This window comes from Chelonoidis abingdonii, chromosome 15 (assembly GCF_003597395.2).
Source record: "Chelonoidis abingdonii isolate Lonesome George chromosome 15, CheloAbing_2.0, whole genome shotgun sequence".
Taxonomy (NCBI): domain Eukaryota; kingdom Metazoa; phylum Chordata; order Testudines; family Testudinidae; genus Chelonoidis; species Chelonoidis abingdonii.
This window is the reverse complement of record NC_133783.1, coordinates 43,575,009-43,588,577: the sequence shown is the minus strand read 5'-3', so window position 1 is coordinate 43,588,577 and position 13,569 is coordinate 43,575,009.

Genomic DNA, 13,569 nt, shown 5'->3' with positions numbered 1-13,569 from the left:
GTGCCTGCTTGTTTTGAAAATGTTGCCCTTAGCTTTGCTGTGTCTCAACTGTAAATGAAGATGATACTTCTCTCTCATGAAGGAAAGTTAATATTTGTATAGTGCTTTGAGAATGTAAAGTGCAACATAAGTGCAAAGTATTATTAACAGGATAATGCATGTTTTCATCTTGAGCTTGTCAGCCTCTAACTCATCATTATCTAGCTTGCAATGAGTAATGACTTTAGTTGCATACATTATAGTTCAAATAATCCCTCTTCACCTATTCTCTTTAAATGTTTTTCATCTTTTATGCTAAAGTTTGAAAAATTTAGCTCATTCTTTTTAAAAATACTGAGTCAATTGGAATTTACACAGCAAACCAGATGGTCCTCTGAAAACAAAGTATTTGTTTATACCTGCCTGAAACTTCCCTAACTTTTATGAAGATATTTTCTGTTCTGCTTGTTCTTGTCTGGGAGTTCTGCTCAAACTATGTATATGGGATTTATTATTTGATTTTGAATGAGACTATCCAATGCTTGTAAATATGTCAGCAATAACTTAAAGCAGGTAATATTATGTCTCTTAAAATAAGAGAATATAAAATACTATTCTGTTTGCTCATTAATGTTAGTGCAAAGAGAATCATGTTGCAAATAAAAAAGACTGACTGTTAAGATGAGTTTCTTTAGCTTTTCAGGTATATTATACTAGTAATTTATGTAACTGTTTTGAGCCTGATTGTAGAATCCTTACTTCCACTGATTTCAAGTAAAGGTTAAAGTCCAATTGACATGAGTAAGCTTTGAACAATAAAGTTCCCTGTGATTCAGAATCCAGAACACTTTATTCTCATATTCATTGAACACTTTATTCTCATATTCATTAAACATCTCTGCCTGAAATGTTAAGATTACTCCCAGAATTTGGTGAACTTTTAACTTGTATCCCTAAGTGCAAGGAATTGTTAATGTAACTTCCTAGATACCACAGCTCCCACAATCCTGCCCAATCCAACATATTTTTTCACAAAGTTGACATTAAAGTAAATACACTTTCCACTTTACATTCCACTCTTGGATAAAATTATTAATGATTAAAAAAGTGGCCTGTCATTCTGATTACGTTTATTGACAAAGTTAACATCATTAAGGTGACAGTTCTTTCCAAAGTTACTACTTTTGGTCTCTACTCCAGTTACTCTATACACACACACACACACACCCCCTCCAATATCATCCCTTTTATGGAGCAATAAAAATCCCCATATATATCTGTAACAGGGCATGGCTCTACTCCTGTCTTCTCCCCTGCAGAAACTGTACTAACTCCATCAAGTGTGTAGTTAGTGACCTTTCATTCAAGTTCCCTCCACCAATATCACTACAGTCCCTGTGCAAGAGTCTGTTTACAATATCTACAGTGCTTTTAGCCCTCTCCTCGGGACCTGACGGGAACAGAGGTCTCCTTTCTCTGAGGCCTCTGTGTGATTAGGCTCAGCTAACCCTGTCCAGTTCTTTCTTTTTTTCTTTCTTTCTCTTGGCACTTCCTTCCTGTGCCCCTTTATCAGACTTGGGTGGATGGGCTATTTGGCTCTTTATCCCATCCAGTCCACCAGCCTGATTAGATAACTACCCCAATCAACTTCTCCTGGGGAACTACTTAGCATATAAGTGATAGGAGTGAAAGCTCACCTGTTCATCCCCTGCACAGCCATACCAGACCAAACACCTCTGATCTTGGAAGGTGAACCATCCCGCTGGGCCTGGTGAGTACTTGAATCACTCTCTTTTACAATACCCTAAAAAGATAATGCTAATTGTGCAGATGCGGGGGGACATGACCCTTCATAATTTTCCACTTTACTTTCTTACAGCACAACTGCAACATCTCACATTCTGGCACGATCAAGTGCTCAGCTCCCCCACATGTAGAAACAAAGAGACTCACTGATTTTCTATCATTAAATAACACTATAAAAGTCCAGTGGAAAAACCTGTATCCTAGAACACATGAGAAGACACATTAGTTCGGTAATCTGGCCCTAGAGCACGTACACTTCCAAAGAAACCTCCATCTGGATACTCTTACAGAAACTCTAATTACTAGGAGACCTTCATAGATTCATAGATTTTAAGGTCAAAAGGGACTATGGTGATTGTCTAGTCTGACCTTCTGCACAATGCAGGCCACAGAATCTCACTCACCCACTCCTGCAATAAACCCCTAATCTATGTCTGGGCCACTGAAGTCCTCAAATCATAGTTTAAAGACTTCAAGGTGCAGAGAATCCTCCAGCAAGTGACCTGTGCCCCATGCTACAGAGGAAGGTGAAAAAAACCCCAGGGCCTCTGCCAATCTGCCTTGGAAGAAAATTCCTTCCTGACCCCAAATATGGTGATCAGCTAAACCCTGAGCATGTGGGGAAGACTCATCAGCCAGACACCCAGGAAAGAATTTTCTGTAGTAACTCAGATCCCACCCCTTCTAACATCCCATCACAGGCCACTGGGCATAATTACCGCTAATAGTCAAAGATCAATTAATTGCGAAAATTAGGCTATCCCATCATACCATCCCCTCCATCAACTTATCAAGCTTAGTGTTGATGCCAGATATGTCTTTTGCTCCCACTTCTCCCCTTGGAAGGCTGACTTTACAGATTCATTACAAATTCTTGCTAATGGGCTTGCAATTTCATGTGCCAGTTCCTTTAATATTCTTGGATGAAGAGTATCTGGGGCCCCCGATTTAGTCCCATTAAGCTGTTTGAGTTTGGCTTCTACCTCGGATGGGGTAATATCTACCTCCATACCTTCAAACAGTTACCCTTGACATCAAACTCATCACATTTCTCTCCTCATTTATATCACTTCCATAATAATCTAAAACAACTTGAGCAACTTCAAAAAGAATAGAACCCATGGAACAAAATTATTTTCATTACATACAACCAGGCCAAATATGTTTAAATATAGTAAAATATGGGCAAGCTAAATAGAGAAATAATACATAATAATTAAATTCATTTCACCCTCTCACCTTTAAAAGGAAATCATTTACTTTTATAGATCTATAGAATCTTCTTATAATCAATAAATATCAAAACTCAGTGGAAGAAGGAAGTAAACATTGACTGGGAAACAATAGAATGAAATGAGACGTGTTCCTCTATTTGGTCCAATTTAAAAGATATTAAACAACACATTATATTCTAGCAGACAAACTTCACAGAAAGGATTCTACTCCTTTAAAAATACCATGTCATTCAGACAGTTCCTCCAAATATTTTTATTACCCTCTCCCATTTGGCACTTTTTGTACATGTTATGACAGTGCCTTCAAATGACATGCTGCTGGTGAAGAGCACGTATATGTATTTACTGGACAGACACGATTATTCTACAAAGATAAAAGAGGAAGCTTTTCAGCTCAGAAAATGTTGTGGAATACAGATAATCTGAAATACAAACTATTCAAATGAATGCAATGTATTAGTGGCTAAGCATTCAAAATACAAGGACACAGCTTGGAAGAGTATGAAGTATAGTCACCCCCAGATGCTGGTCTATATTCTCTGCTTTGCCAAATCTTAGGCACTATGAAGCCAAGACAGGAGGCCAACAGAAAGTTATTTGCGTATCCTTGCTTCTCTCTGCTCATCCATGATGGAGACTAGAACAGACCACAGGCTTCTCTAACATGTTCAGCTGCCAGAGGTCCTCAACTTCTAACTTCGGTGGGACTGCTCACACACACAAGATTAAGCATGTGCAAAAATATTTGCAAGACTGAGCTTAAATGTTAAAGTAATTTTGTGCAACAGAATATTTATATAATTGATATTTGCATATGGATCAAGACAATGATATTTTTAAACTAAGATATAAAAGAAAAAAGCATGCTAATGAAGTATGAAGATCTCTTACCATGTCTGTAGCCAAACAAGGTTGCAGTGGCAGCCATTCATCAGAGAATGAAACAAAGAATTATTCTGCATAGAGGTCATTAGTTGCAAGTAATAAAAACTGATTGCTCTTATCTAGTCTGGAAGCAATATAATTTCTAACAGGATATCTTTATCAGAAGTAAAAAAGCAAAACAGTTATGCAAAGCTAGGAATCTACTGGCCTTCCACACCGGCAATATCTTCAGCGGGATTTCACTATGCAGGTAGAGTCATTTCATATTTAGTGTGTCCACAAGTATTGAATCCACCTACTGGCATGGACAGTGAAACAGTTGATCACAAAAATTGTGACATTTAACTGAAGCAGAACAAGCATCCACCTTATGCAGTTGTATTCAGTAAGTGTAATATATATCTTGACTATATTGGTACATTTATATGGTATCTCTTATTTGTTTATTACAGATTTTTGACCCAGATTAACACATCTGTTTCTATTCCTCCTTTTCAGAAAGATATCTCCAGTCCCTCTGCCAAGAATTTCAAATATTACTGGTGGCCAGTGGTGATGCGGATCTGTTGGAGTTAATGTTAAAACGGATGTTATATTACTGGCTAGAGAGCTGACCTTTCATTTATGTGGTGCATTTATACAGAACTTGGAGATCCACACAGCTGATATAATGATATTTTAAAATGTGCAGACATTGTTATTGATTCCCTTTTTATGTCACTGATCTGAGTTTTATTTTTTAACTCATTTTAATTTCACTTTTTAAAGATAATTTTTAATTTTGCATATGATGTGCTGTTTAGTAGTGGGATGGAGCCTTAGACTGGTAAGTAATACATACCATATACACAGTATGTGGAAACATGTTGTGTACATGTATGGAAAATCTGTCAACTAGAACATTTCAAACTCTTATGGAAAATTACTGTTTTTCTTCCCAAAAACACCTCATATTATTTGACTACTGGAAAAAAAACAAAACTGTTTTAATACTTTCAGTCTTATAGTCTTGTCTCGCTACATACTTTTCCCTTGTTGTAGAAAGTACCAGAGGAATATTTGTGCACGGTGAATCAGTAGGAATCTTATTTGCTGGCTATCATAATTTAAACTGGGTTTTTCCTGTTTTTAACAGGCTTTCACTAAAATGAAAGTTTTGACAGTACTCGATGGACAATAAAGGCCTCACTTGAAGTTAACAGGGATCAGTATGTGTGTATGGGTTCACCTGTGCTGATCCTGTTGTAGGATCTGGATCATAATTAGTATATTTTATTAATCCTCATATGAGTATTTAAAAATATTTTTTTAATTATGTGAATTTTGTGTTTACAGAGGTAATGAATGGACAGTTTTGGCTGTATACCTAGAAAATGAGCCAGATCCTGCTCTCAGTGAAGTTAAAGATAATTTAGACACTGGCTTCAATAGAACAAGGGTTTAGCTTATTGTGTAGATAGGAGTTGCACAAGTGTCCTCAGTTTTTCCAGTTCTCCTGAATTCTGATTCCTCCTATTTTAGGCCTAAATTCTGCCGCAGATAGGTACTTGCAGTTAGCCAATACATACATATATATATGCCAATGCCAATTAAGTTGTATGTGTCAGTCTGAAGACATAATCTGGCCTTTAGTTGCTACCTGAATGAACACTGCCAATGCTGCTTTCATCAGGTAGACAGCTGTGCAGTTATAGCCTAATTTAAGGATATCAAATTTAATTTCAGATTTGAACGTTGGACCCTAGATGTGAAGCAACAGTGCATACACCAAGCTAGACTGCTTGACCACCAAACCACAGTTAATTAAACTTTATCTAAGGGCACGATTCTGTACTCGACACTCATTCCTTATGCCTTCAGTGACTTTAGTGGAGTAGCTCCTGATTTACCCCAGGATAAGAGAGAAGCAAATCGGATCCCAGACTTGCATTTATACTGTAAATGCTAGAAAAGTCTATTACATCCGTAGTTTTGAAGATCTGTGAACCAACATGTGACAGTGCCTTCAGATCCCAACCTCTTCTGGAGCTTCCCTTCACAAATACAGAAGCATCAGAGGAACAACCTATAGACTATATAGCACTGCAAAATATTTATCCATAGACATAAATACATGTGCTGCATTTCTTTTTTATTTGTTCTTTCATTTGCATGGAAAAACAAAGATAAGCACTACTAAATGGAACAAGAACACTTGTTTTAATATTTCAGTTTTATTTGATTCGTCTTACAACCCTCTTAAACCCTTTAAATCAAAGTTACACAATACTGCAGGATAAAGATAACGAGCCGAGAGACTGCTGTTGAAACACTTTTGATCTCCTCACCCTACGGAATAACGCCTAAGGGTACAGTGGTTCAACACATTGCAATGGCCTTTGAATTCTAAAGGCTTGCTTTAGTTAAAAGAGCAATGAGATTCAGGGTCTCAGTCTAGTCCTTGGCAGACAATGTTCTAGGTGGTAGAATCTATACTATGCTGCAGCATACCTCTGAACTGGGAAATAAGGCACAAAGAAGGTGGGAGGGTGTATGTAAAGACTAGGTGGGAATGAGTTGCTGTGCGGATCAGATACTGATATAGTCTGAAACAATGCCCCAACAGTAGGCAACAATGCTTCAGGAGATGGCTCCACCCAAAATGCACTGAATGTAAAGATTCCTTCCTGACCCCTGAAAGGGATTAGGTCTCACCCTAAAAATATTAGGTTTAATTATCCTTAGCATATTATTATTATTATTATTATTATTTGTATTATCATAGCCCCTAAGACAGTGGTTCTCAAACTTTTGTACTGGTGACCCCTTTCTCATAGCAAGCCTCTGAGAGCAACTTCCCTTATAAATTAAAAACACTTTTTTATATATTTAACACCATCATAAATGCTGGAGTCAAAGTGTGGTTTGGAGTGGAGGGTGACAGCTCATGACCTCCCATGTAATAACCTCGCGACCCCGTGAGGGGTCCCAACCCTCAGTTGGAGAGCCCCTGCCCTAGGAGCTGGACTCTGTTGTGCTAGGTACTGTACAAACATAGAACAAAAAGATGGTCCCTGTCCCCAGGATCTTACAATGTATGTATAGAACAAAAGCAAGTGGATACAGAGGGATAGATGGGGGAGTACAAGGAAATGAGACAGTACTGGTCAGCATGACAGGCAGTGGCATCAGCGCACCGGGGTCCTACGGTTGTCAGTTTTTTTGTAGCAGAATATAGCGGTTCAGATTTTCCACAGTTTATTTTGCCCTTCCCCTTTCTATTTCTTTCCAAATTTTATCCCTTTAACTTTCTCCACTACTTTTTTCACATTTTCTTCTTAGGCCTGGTCTACGCTACACGTTTAAACTGATTTAACGCTATACCTGTCCACACTACGAGGCCCTTTATATCGATATAAAGGGCTCTTTAAATCGGTTTCTGTACTCCTCCCCGACGAGAGGAGTAGCGCTAAAATCGTATTACATATCGGATTAGGGTTAGTGTGGCCGCAAATCGAGCGGTATTGGCCTCCGGGCGGTATCCCACAGTGCACCACTTGACCACTTCTGGACAGCAATCTGAACTCTGATGCAGTGGCCAGGTAAAAACAGGAAAGCCCGCAAAATTTTTGATTTTCATTTCCTGTTTGCCGAGTGTGGAGCTGTGATTACTGGGTGGCAATCAAGTCCCAATACCAAAAAGACTCCAAGCATGGACCGTAGGAGAATACTGGATCGCTGTTGCTGTATCGGGAAACAAATCTTTCTAATCAAAAGCTCCGTTACAAGAAGACGAATTGCTAAGCGTTGAAAAAAAAATCTCCAGGCAACACAGTGCTGCGTTGACAAGCGTAACGGGAAGCCAGAGAGCTCAAATGGACGCTCATGAGGGAGGGAGGGTACTGAGGACTCCAGCTATCCCTATCAGTCCAGCAGTCTCCAAAAGATACTTGTGCTCTTGGCTTGATGCTCCAAATGCCTGTAGGTCAAATACATTGTCCCGAATCGTGGTTTCAGGGAATAGCTCCTCAATTACTCCCCCCGTACCACGTGAAGGAAAAGGGAAAGAAATAATTTCTTGACTTCTTTCAATGTCACCCTATGTATCGAATGCTGCTGGTAGAACGCGATGCTGCACAGTGAAAGCGCAGTATTCACTCCTCTCCCTGCCCAGTGGCAGATGGTGCAGTAGCGACTGGTAACCATCCCTTGTTATCAACCCCGCGAGTGCTCCTGGCTGGCTATCAGGTTGAGGCTTGGCCGGGGTGCCTAGCGTGAAAAATAGAATGATTCTCGGTCCTTCCAGTAGATTTGGTAACAGAACGCTGTAACCGTCCTCATCATAGAACTGGGGCTGAGCTCCCATCAGCCTCCTCCCTTGTCTGTGTAAAGAAAAGCATTCTGTCTTGCCATGGACTGTCATAGCAGTGCTGCTGGCTTCTCTCCCCGCACTGTTTAATGTCCTGCTGGACTTTCATATAGCCCCCGGAGGCGCCTCCCGCATTTTATCTCACTACAAGTCACTGTGTCTTATTCCTTGCACTCTTATAACTTCATGAACAAAATGGGGGAACACTGCACGGTATAGCCAGGAAGGTTGGGGGGAGGGAAGCAAAGGGGGAGTTAGTGCCTGGGGCACTCCCGTGGAATGGCATGTAGCTCATCATTTTCTGCAGGATCTGACACGGAGCACCTGTGCTCTCTGATACACTGGTTCTCTAGTACACTTGCCCCGATATTCTAGGCAGGACTGACTATTTTTAGAAACCACAAGGAGAGTGACTCGGGGAGTCATTCACGTTTTGCCTTTCTGTGTCCCCCGATTCAGCCAGGGCACCCCCATGATAGCAGCAGACAGTACAGAAGGAAGATAACCTTCTCATTGCCCAATTTACCACCGGCGAGCAAGACGTACAGAATGACTGTAACACGTCTCTGCTCTCATGCAAACGCAAATGAATGTGCTATGTAGCGCTGAGTAGCGCTCTTCGCGGCATCCAGTACACATATGGTGACTGTAAAAAAAAAAGGCTGAACGGGCTCCATGGTTGCTGTGCTATGGTGTCTGCCAGGGCAGTCCAAGTAAAAAGGGCGCAAAATGATTGTCTGCCGTTGCTTTCCCGGAGGAAGGAATGACTGACGACATTTACCTAGAACCACCCGCGACAATGATTTTTGCCCCATCAGCCACTGGGCTCTCAACCCAGAATTCTAAGACTGCGGGAACTATGGGATAGCTATGGAATAGCTACCCACAGTGCAACGCTCCGGAAATCGACGCTAGCCTCGGACCATGAACCCACACTGCCAAATTAATGTGCTTAGTGTGGCCGCGTGCACTCGACTTTATACAATCTGTTTTATAAAACTGGTTTATGTAAAATTGGAATAATCCCGTAGTGTAGACGTACCCTTAGTAAAGCAAAATTTTCTCATTGTTTTGCTTTACTTCAAAAGATATGCTGCCTCTCAGGTTTTCTGAGGGCACTAGGACTTGGGGAAGAGAGTGGAGAAGCTCAGCTCCTCTGTTTACCTGTCCCCCTCATAACTGAAACACCCCACACACAGAATATCTGCTAGACATACTCTAATTTTGAGAGAATCCCCAGAACTTTGGGGTTGGGAGTTACAATCTCAAGTCTTTATAGTCATAGAATAGATCCATACCGAGAGGGATAATTCCCGGGAAACTCCCAGACACAGACAGCCTCCTGGCAAAGAGATTTCCAGTCTCAGATACTAGAACAGGGGTAGGCAACCTATGGCACATGTGCCTAAGGCGGCACATGAGCTGATTTTCAGTGGCACTCACACTGCCCAGGTCCTGGCCACCGGTCCAGGGGGGGACTCTGCATTTTAATTTAATTTTGAATTAAGCTTCTTAAACATTTAAAAACCTTATTTACTTTACATACAACAATAGTTTAATTATATATTATAGACATAGAAAGAGATCTTCTAAAAACGTTAAAATGTATTGCTGGCACGCAAAACCTTACATTAGAGTGAATAAATTAAGACTCGGCACACCACTTCTGAAAGGTTGCCAACCGCGTACTAAAATATCTTCTTATCACATCTTTTCTCTGTGAAGAAAAGAGAGAGAATAACCTAGGGGCAGGAGAAACAGGATATAGCAGTTGGCCTGGACAACAGTATGGCAGAGAATAATTGATTTTTGGAGAGAAAAGAGAATTGCTCTAGTTGCTTTGAATAGAGAATGAGAGGTGAACAGGAGGGTTGCTTGTAGGAATAACATAGGGATAGGGTGTAGGCTTGCTGTCTACTCACCCACCTTGTCTCAGGAGAATGAGGGCATGTCTACACTGCAACTAGCAGCAATCCTCCCAAGCTACATAGACAGACTCAGGTTAGCTTGGCTCAAATCAGCACACTAACAATAGCAATGTAGAGGTTGCAGCTTGAGCAGCAGTTTGGGATCTCAAGCCCACCCGAACCTGTGGGTCTGAGATGAGGTGGCTAGCCTGAGCTGTTACCTGAACTGCCATTCTACAGTGTTATTTTTAGTGTATTAGCTTGAGCTGAGCAAGCACAAGTCCGTCTCACTCCCAGCTGCAGTGTAAATGTACCCTTAAAAGGGCTCAGTTTTTCTGGCAATGAGACAGATGGGGATAGCTTGATTTTCTAGGAAGGACAAATGTGGTGAGTTATTTAGCAAACTCCACCACCAAAATAGAGAAGACTAGCCATTCTTACTGCACCAAAAGCAGTTTGGACCCCAACACATTCTGTAGCATGAGTGCTATAAAATACCAGATCCCACATAAGCAGAAATGAAAAAAACCTGTCTCTGAGTCCTAGAATGCTTAAATAGAGATGAAATCTAGCTCTTCCAGCTGCACCAAAACATTTTGGTACCTGAGCAAACCAAAAGCCAAGATCCATCCAGTGTTCATCCCACATCACTCAAATTACATGGCACCAATAGACTGCTTCTACTGCACCATAAATTTCTGAATCCTGTTGCATCGTTGTGCACAAGCATACCCCTTCAATGGATCTTTGTGACACTTGTGCACAAGGATACATCAGAGCCCAAAATTATTCAGTGTAGCAGGAGTGGCAATACTTATTCTCTATCCATGCCATAGAACAGGGGAAGGCAAACTTTTTGCCTGATGGCCACATCTGGGTGGAGAAATTGCATGCAGGGCCATGAATGTAGGGCTGGGGCAGGGTGTTGGGGTGCGGGAGAGGGTGTGGGAGGGGGTGCAGTGGGCAGGAAGGGGCTCAGGGCAAGGGGTGTGGGGTCCAGAAGGGGGCTCAGGGCAGGGGGTTGGGGGCTCAGAGCAGGGGGTGTGGAGTGTGGGAGGGGACTCAGGGCAGGGAGTTGGGGGCTCAGGACAGGGGGCTGGGGTGTCGGGTGCTGGGTGTGGGCTCTGGCCTCGCACCTCTTAGCTTGAACAGCTCTGAGGTGGCAGTGGTGCACAGCGAGGCTAAGGCACGCTCCCTTCCTGCCCTAGCCCTGCGCTGCTCCCGGAAGCAGCCGGCACCACATCCCTGCGGCCGCTGGAGGAAGGGGTGGGGGCAGAGGGCTATGCACGCTGCCATCACTTGCAGGTACCTCCCCTGAAGCTCCCACTGTTGCCAGAACCATTTGTCTGGAACCAGCACACACGTGTGTGGGCTTATGCAGTGCTCATTCTCCAACTGAAATGGGAAGTCAGATTTAAAAAAAAAAATGTGTGTGGGGCGGTACAGTAGCTAGGCTTTTTTAGTTTCTGATGGTGTGAATAAGTGTGGGAATTGCTTGTTCTTCCTTGTTTCCTGTGGGGGATTTTCTTCATTTTCCTAATGTTTGCATGAAGAGGGATGGGACTCAGTTTCCCTAGGTGCTATGGGTTTAATGAGGTGATGGGAGAGGGAGTTTGTTGTTACAGAGGACCGGTGAGGGAACCTGGGACCCCAACCACTGGCATGGAGAATGGAGATCCCAGCAACTGGTGACCTGGTGACCCAGAGGCCCAGCTCAGGAGTCACAGCTGTTCTGCCCAGTAGGAGGACAATAGGCTGCGAAGAGAAGAGAGGAGGCCCATGCGACCCTGTTTACCTGGAGAGATGACAATGGATAGAGGTGGGGCTTGGGGCTGATGATATCAGATGCACAGCTGGGAAGCAGGGGGGCTCAGGGCTGAAGAGGGGGCACAGGCAGAGCCCACCTGGATGTAAGGGAAACTTGGATGTACTGTGCTGAGGGAGGCCAGGCCTGAGAGTTTCCAGTGCTGTGTTCAACACTGAATAAACCCTCCTGTCTTATGCTAGATAAGAGTCATTCTGGTCTAGAGAACAGGGTTGCATCAGCCCCTTTGGGGGTGAAGAGGCCCAGGGGGTCCAGAGTGCGTGGACTCCCGGAGGGGCCCACGGCAGAGACAGACGTGCTAAGACTCAGAGAGGTGTGGCTCCAGGAGGTGCAGGGGCTTAACCCGAGAAAAAGTGGACCCCTGGGAGAAGGGCTGCCTCACTGAAAGGGGCACCCCACCACGGACCGCACAGGGCCAACAGCGGGCATGATCTGTGAGTCCGTGACAGATGCTACTAATGGGGGTCAGGGGCAAAATTTGGCAATATTCAGGTAGATCTAGCTTCTCTTTTTTCTGGTTTCTTGGTAACAGAGTGGTTTGGGCAGGGGCAGCGAGTTGGTTGTCTGAGAGCAGGTTGGTTTGAGCAGGGGCAGGCTGGTTGTCTGACAGCAGGCTGGTTTGGGCAGGGGCAGTAATGGGAGGCTGGTTTGGGCAGGGACAGCAGTGGGGGCTGGTTTCTTGGGGCAGGGGCAGTAATGGGTGGCTGGTTTGGGCAGGGGGAGCAATGGCAGGCTGGTTTTTTGGGGCAGGGGTAGTAATGGCAGGTTGGTTTGGGCAGGGACAGCAGTGGGGGCTGGTTTATTGGGGCAGGGGTAGCAATGGGTGGCTGGTTTGGGCAGGGAGAGCCATGGAGGCTGGTTTCTTGGGGCAGGGGCAGCAATGGCGGGTTGGTTTGGGCAGGGGGAGCAATGGCAGGCTGGTTTCTTGGGGCAGGGGCAGCAACGGGGGATGTTTGGCAGCGACAGCAGTGGGCTGGTTTCTTGGGGCAGGGACAGCAATGGCAGGTTGGTTTGGGCAGGGAGCAATGGCAGGCTGGTTTCTTGGCAGGGACAGCAGTGGATGCTGTTTCTTGGGCGGGGGCAGCAATGGCAGGTTGGTTTGGGCAGGGGAGCAATGGCAGGCTGGTTTCTTTGGCAGGGAGCACATGGGAGGCTGGTTTCTTGGGCAGGGACAGCAATGCAGGTTGGTTTGGGCAGGGAGCAATAGCAGGCTGGTTTCTTGGGGAAGGACAGCAATGGCACGTTGGTTTGGGCAGGGGAGCAATGGCAGGCTGGTTTCTGGGCGCGGACAGCAGTGGGGGCTGTTTCTTGGGGCAGGGACAGCAGTGGGGGCAGTTGGTTTGGGCAGGGGAGCAATGGCAGGCTGGTTCTTGGGCAGGGACAGCAGTGGGGGCTGGTTTCTTGGGGCAGGGACAGCAGTGGGGGCAGGTTGGTTTGGCGACGGAGCAATGGCAGGCTGGTTTCTTGGAAGGGACAGCAGTGGGGGATGGTGTCTTGGGGCAGGGACAGCAATGCAGGTGGTTTGGGCAAGGGGAGCAATGGCAGGCTGGTTTCTGGGCAGGGACAGCAGTGGATGCTGGTTTC